The sequence below is a fragment of the Periplaneta americana genome, chromosome 6, assembly GCF_040183065.1.
Source record: "Periplaneta americana isolate PAMFEO1 chromosome 6, P.americana_PAMFEO1_priV1, whole genome shotgun sequence".
In the NCBI taxonomy this organism is placed as follows: Eukaryota; Metazoa; Arthropoda; class Insecta; order Blattodea; family Blattidae; genus Periplaneta; species Periplaneta americana.
Genome location: NC_091122.1, coordinates 4030305 through 4037500, shown reverse-complemented (window position 1 = coordinate 4037500; position 7196 = coordinate 4030305). Strand labels below are relative to the sequence as shown.

At 31.3% G+C, this 7196-nt stretch overlaps 1 protein-coding gene across 1 annotated transcript in view; it reads right to left on the bottom strand.

The window, feature by feature from the left end:
• Positions 1-7196, bottom strand: part of LOC138700904 (uncharacterized) — a 93526-nt gene that overhangs the window by 27193 nt on the left and 59137 nt on the right. The gene's annotated exons all lie outside the window — the stretch shown is intronic.

Below are 7196 nucleotides of genomic sequence, written 5' to 3'. Positions count from 1 at the left end.
CCACTGCAATTTCACCTAAATTGCAATGTTAATTATTGTTTTTAAATATTTGCAAAAATTAAGTAAAGTCTACTACTCCACGAAACTTATTGCATTCCTGATACAAGTAACATTAAGGAAGCCGTGAAAAAATCAACACGATTCCAGATGCCGATGTTATTACTGCAATATGTTATATAAATAATATTGTTAAAATATTAAAATGAAAAATAAATCATTACATAACCTTACCGTTTGTTTTAAGTTCGCATTTATAGACTGGGGGGGAAAAAAGACAGACGTATATCACGGCCTGCTGGAGTGTAGTAAACACAGAAAACATTTTACAGCAACAATGTTGAAGAAAGATATTTTGGTGTTTCGAAGTTGGCGTCATTAAACAGAAACCAACATGGAGATTTCATTGCAACTAATTAGAAATTCGTCTTTCAGGTATGTAATAAACGATCTTCGCACAAAATAATGTACGATACACGAGCGGTATGTTTGTTTTCATGTTCTCGGAAATTAAAAAAGCTCAACTACGTTTCGCTTTTTCAATCTTTTCCTCGAACATGAAAACGTCAACATACCGCTCTTGTAACGCATATTACTATTGTGCGAGATAGTGCTTGGTTTCCGCACAAAATCAATCCGCGGAAAGTCTAAAATTCCACATTCGGTATTCCCAACTTAACACACATAACAATTTCCCTCTTCTTACCGCTTAAGTGACATATTGATTTTACTGCTTTAGACTTTTAACATATTATTTTTAAAGACGTTCAATATAGTAATAATTACAAATTGGAAACTTACCACTGCAATTTCACCTAAATTGCAATGTTAATTATTGTTTTTAAATATTTGCAAAAATTAAGTAAACTCTACAACTCCACTAAAGTTACTGCATTCGTGATGCAACTAACATTAAGGAAGCCGTGAAAAAATCAACAAGATTCCAGACTCATCATAGACTGGGGGAAAAAAAAGACACACGTATATCACGGCCTGCTGGAGTATAGTAAACACAGAAAACATTTTAAAGCCACAATGTTGAAGATAGATATTTTTGTTTTGCAAATTTGCCTCACTGAACAGAAACCAAGATGGAGATTTCATTGCAACTAATTAGAAATTCCTCTTTCAGGTATGTAATAAACGATCTTCGCACAAAATAATGTACGATACACGAGCGGTATGTTTGTTTTTATGTTCTCGGAAATTAAAAAGCTCAACTACGTTTCGCTTTTTCAAACTTTTCCTCGAATATGAAAACTTCAACATACCGCTCTTGTAATGCATAGTTCTATAATATTAAACACGCTGTTTCATTGGCCGGCATGGACTTGGTCTCCTGCAATATGAAATTCATATCTAAACATTTTGACGATAGCGTCACAATCTAGTATACACAGTCACGAAGCTTGAATTGTTGAGGGTACTAGAAACAATAGACTGTGCAGGTACTATTTCGCATAGTCTGTGATGAGGCGATAGTAGCGATCCTAGTGGTTAGCAACTATCTATGGATGCATATTTATTACGTATTGAGCTTCGTAACTGTATATACTAGACTGTGATAGCGTAGAAATTATGATGACTGATATAGGTAGAAAAATTAAACAAACATTTGAGGTTATAACATTTTATTTTGAACTACGTACTTTCATTTAGCGAATTAATATAAGAACTCTTGTGATATTTGAAGAACACTATTACGCGAATATAATAATGAATAATTTATAACATACAGAAATATATTATATTATAAATTAAGATATTTAATACTTACATTTGCTAGCACCTCATCACGGAATATCATGACCCACTATATTGTTCAGGAAAGAATGAAAATATTTAACATCTGAACATCAGGTGCGACCAGTGTTGCCAACAGTTGTTCGTATAATCCCGCTAGATGACTTTCGAATATCCGCGATTTTCTAGCAAATATCTCTAGATTTTAATGTATACTTATTACTAAATAATAATAATAATAATAATAATAATAATAATAATAATAATAATAATAATAATAATAATAATAATGGTCAAGATAGAGCATCCACCCGCCAATGTAACGAATATTGCACACTTTTTTCATGCCGAATGTGGCGCTATAAAGCAATTTTGAACACTTTTATCACAGACACAACATATTTAAATTCTTATTGCACTATATATGTTACCGTTAAAACCCAAAAAAAGTTTCAACTAGTAAAAAGTAATTTTAAAAGATAGATTAGATTAGATTTAGATAGATAGATAGATAGATAGATAGATAGGTAGATAGGTAGGTAGGTAGGTAGGTAGGTAGATAGATAGATAGATAGATAGATAGATAGATAGATAGATAGATAGATAGATAGATAGATAGATAGATAGATAGATAGATAGATAGATAGATAGATAGATAGATAGATAGATAGATAGATAGATAGATAGATGGGTAGGTAGGGAGGTAGATAGATAGATAGATAGATAGATAGATAGATAGATAGATAGATAGATAGATAGATAGATAGATAGATAGATAGATAGATAGATAGATAGATAGATAGATGGGTAGGGAGGTAGATAGATAGATAGATAGATAGATAGATAGATAGATAGATAGATAGATAGATAGATAGATAGATAGATAGATAGATAGATAGATAGATAGATAGATAGATAGATAGATAGATAGATAGATAGATAGATAGATAGATAGATAGATAGATAGATAGATAGATAGATAGATAGATAGATAGATAGATAGATAGATAGATAGATAGATAGATAGATAGATAGATAGATAGATAGATAGATAGATAGATAGATAGATAGATAGATAGATAGATAGATAGATAGATAGATAGATAGATAGATAGATAGATAGATAGATAGATAGATAGATAGATAGATAGATAGATAGATAGATAGATAGATAGATAGATAGATAGATAGATAGATAGATAGATAGATAGATAGATAGATAGATAGATAGATAGATAGATAGATAGATAGATAGATAGATAGATAGATAGATAGATAGATAGATAGATAGATAGATAGATAGATAGATAGATAGATAGATAGATAGATAGATAGATAGATAGATAGATAGATAGATAGATAGATAGATAGATAGATAGATAGATAGATAGATAGATAGATAGATAGATAGATAGATAGATAGATAGATAGATAGATAGATAGATAGATAGATAGATAGATAGATAGATAGATAGATAGATAGATAGATAGATAGATAGATAGATAGATAGATAGATAGATAGATAGATAGATAGATAGATAGATAGATAGATAGATAGATAGATAGATAGATAGATAGATAGATAGATAGATAGATAGATAGATAGATAGATAGATAGATAGATAGATAGATAGATAGATAGATAGATAGATAGATAGATAGATAGATAGATAGATAGATAGATAGATAGCGAATTTTCGTCAGATCTGGAATCAGTGACAGGTTTGGTTTGGTTTGTATATGTTTTTTTTAGACTTTTACCACACAAAAGCCTAAACAAACCAAACCTAACCTGACATTGATTGTAGATTATACGAAAACTCACTTCTGTCTTTATTTGCTTAAACTAGTTTTTACTAGCTGAAACTGGTTTTGACGGATTTCGGGTTTTAACGGTAACATATAATATGGAATTATCACTACATTAACACATCCTTATTTCACAGAACACACACTGAACGAATTAAACGTAATTATGAAAGCCGCTTATAATGCTAATATGAATTTAATTTCAGAAACTTTAAAGATTAAAAACCGCTAGTATTCCTGTTAAGCGGGATAATATAATTTTACCCGCGAGATGGTTATCCAAAAAAAAGCTAGATTTAGCGGGAAAACCGCTGAATTGGCAACACTGGGTGCGACAAGATATTAAACAAATGCGCATCAGGTACGAAAAGATTGCAGTTGTAGTTGGCTTTGATTGGTTAATATTTAATACATTCTTACACTTCATTGGTACATAAGTGAAATAGTCACTGAAGTTTAACTGTACATAAAATAGTAGTAGTAGTGAAATAGCAGTTAAGTTAATAATCTCTATGAACGACAAAAGAACCGATGTTCCTCACAAGCAGGTTCTGCAGTATGACGCAACCCGACACCATGAATGAAGCTCCTGGGTAGCGAAACCCCAGCCCTCATTGTTGTGTCCCTGTGGGGGTGTTCGTGTGTGGCTCGTCCGACATGTCTATCGCTCCGGTGTGCCTTTCCCCAGTCAAACTCGCCTTTCTATACACTGAACACCGATAATTTGGTAGCATTTTCACTGACGTCTGGACGGAACTAGGCATCTCTGCTAGTACATTAAACTTTTGAAGGGGAAATTTGTTTAATAAATATTCCAGTTGGTAGATTATATAATTCTTCTTCTTTTTCTTCTTCCTCATACTCCGACGCTATCTGTCCTCGTTCTTCATTCATTCATTCATAGTGTTCTGCCCAAGGGCGGGCCTTTCACTGCAAACCCAGCATTCTCCAGTCATTCCTATTTTCTGCCTTCCTGTTTGTCTCCTCATATGATCCACATATATTAATGTTGTCTATCATCATGGATGTGAAGGCCTGATGGCCTTAACTACACCAGAATAAATAAATAAATAAATAAATAAATAAATAAATACATAAATAAGTAAATAAATAAATAAATAAGTAAATAAGTAAATAAATAAATAAACAAGTAAATAAGTACATAAATAAGTAAATAAATAAATAAGTAAATAAATAAGTTAATAATTAAATAAATAAATAAATTAGTAAATAAGTAAATAAATAAATAAGTAAATAAGTAGGCCTACATAAGTAAATAAATAAGTAAATAAGTAAAAAATAAATAAGTAAATAAATAAACAAATAAATAAATCAATAAATAAGTAAATAAATAAGTAATTAAATAAATAAATAAGTAAATAAATAAGTAAACAAGTAAATAAACAAGTAAATAAGTACATAAGTAAATAAATAAATAAATAAGTAAATAAATAAGTTAATAATTAAATAAATACATAATTAAATAAATAAATAAATAAATAAATTAGTAAATAAATAAATAAGTAAATAAGTAAATAAGTAGGCCTACATAAGTAAATAAATAAGTAAAAAATAAATAAGTAAATAAGCAAATAAATAAATAAATACATCTTCTTCTGCCCCGAACTCTTCTCCCGTTCACCATTCCTTCCAGTGCATCCTTCAGTAGGCAGTTTCTTCTCAGCCAGTGACCCAACCAATTCCTTTTTCTCTTCCTGATCAGTTTCAGCATTATTCTTTCTTCACCCACTCTTTCCAACACAGCTTCATTTCTTATTCTATCTGTCCATTCCACACGTTCCATTCTTCTCCATATCCACATTTCAAATGCTTCTAGTCGTTTCTCTTCACTTCGTCGTAATGTCCATGTTTCTGCCCCATACATTGCTATACTCCACACAAAGCACTCCACTAATCTCTTCCTTAGTTCTTTCTCCAGAGGTCCGCAGAAGATGCTCCTTTTTCTATTAAAAGCTTCCTTTGCCATTGCTATCCTCCTTTTGACTTCCTGGCAGCAGCTCATGTTACTGCTTATACTACACCCCAAGTATTTGAAGCTGTCCACTTGCTCTACTGCCTCATTTAGAATTCGCACGTTTACCTTCTTTATTTTTCTTCCTATGACCATGGTCTTCGTCTTGTTTGCATTTATCTTCATCCCATACTGCTCACAGCTGTCATTTAGCTCCAGTAGCATATCCCTTAGTATCATCTCCTCTTCTGCTAACAACGCCATATCATCAGCAAATCTTACGCACTTTATTCTTCTTCCTCCTACTATCACTCCTCCTATGTTCTGAAAACAGTTCTTCACTAAATCCTCCAAGTGGATGTTGAACAGGGTAGGTGATAAAGGGCACCCTTGTCGTACTCCTCTCCCTATTTCACTTCCTTCAGACATTTCTTCTCCTATCCTGACTTTGACTCGTTGTTTCATATAAAGGTTACTGAAGAGTCTCCTCTCTTTCCAATGCACACCAATTTTCTTCAGGATCCCCATCAGTTTATTCCAATCCACTCTGTCAAACACCTTTTCTATGTCCACAAATACTATATAGTACAGTCCTTTATAACAAGTAAGTAAGTACTAGGAACAATAGACTATGCAAGTACTATTTCGCATTGTCTGTAATGAGGCAATAGTAGCGATCCTAGTGGTTAGTAACTGTCTATGGATGCATATTTACTACGTATTGAGCTTCGTGACTGTATATACTGGACTGTGGTAATACTCTTACGAATTGACATACATCTATACTAATAATAAATCTGTAGCCGAAATTTTTCTGGTAATTTTCGATTTTCCAAAAATAATTGGTCCTAACATATATAATTAACCACCCTGAAACCGAAAATCGCTTTTTTGAAATTTTTGTTTGTATGTCTGTCTGTATGTTTGTTACCTTTTCACGCGATAATGGCTGAACGGATTTCGATGAAAATTGGAATATAAATTAATTTCGTTGTAACTTAGATTTTAGGCTATATGGCATTCAAAACACATTATTTAAAAAGGGGGTTATAAGGGGGCCTGAATTAAATAAATCGAAATATCTCGCTTATTATTGATTTTTGTGAAAAATGTTACATAACAAAAGTTTCTTTAAAAATGATTTGCGATAAGTTTTATTCCGTGAAACATTTTGATAGGACTGATATTTAATCAGATAAATGAGTTTCAAAATTAAAATAACTGCCATCTAAGGCCGTGTAATGAAATAAAGAACAAAAATGACTTCGTCTATAAGGGGCCTTGGACAGCAACAATCGAACGAATGGTATGAAAGATAGCCTACAGAGAATGTATCTGTGTTTGTATGAAGTAATATCGGAAGATAAATTAACCGATTTGTATAATTAATTATTATTTCACCATTGGAAAGTGTAGTTTCTCTAGATGGACATAATTATATAATGTTATTACAGTAACTTCTGATATAATATATAATATAATATAATATAATATAATATAATATAATATAATATAATATAATATAATATGTAATATTATATAACATAATTTAAGTTATTTGAAGGGTTCAGAACCATAGTGGGCCAAGCGCCATTTACTGAATACGTAGAAAACAAGGGTTAAAATTACGTTATTACCATAATTCAATGGAAACCTATAACAAGTAAAATAAAA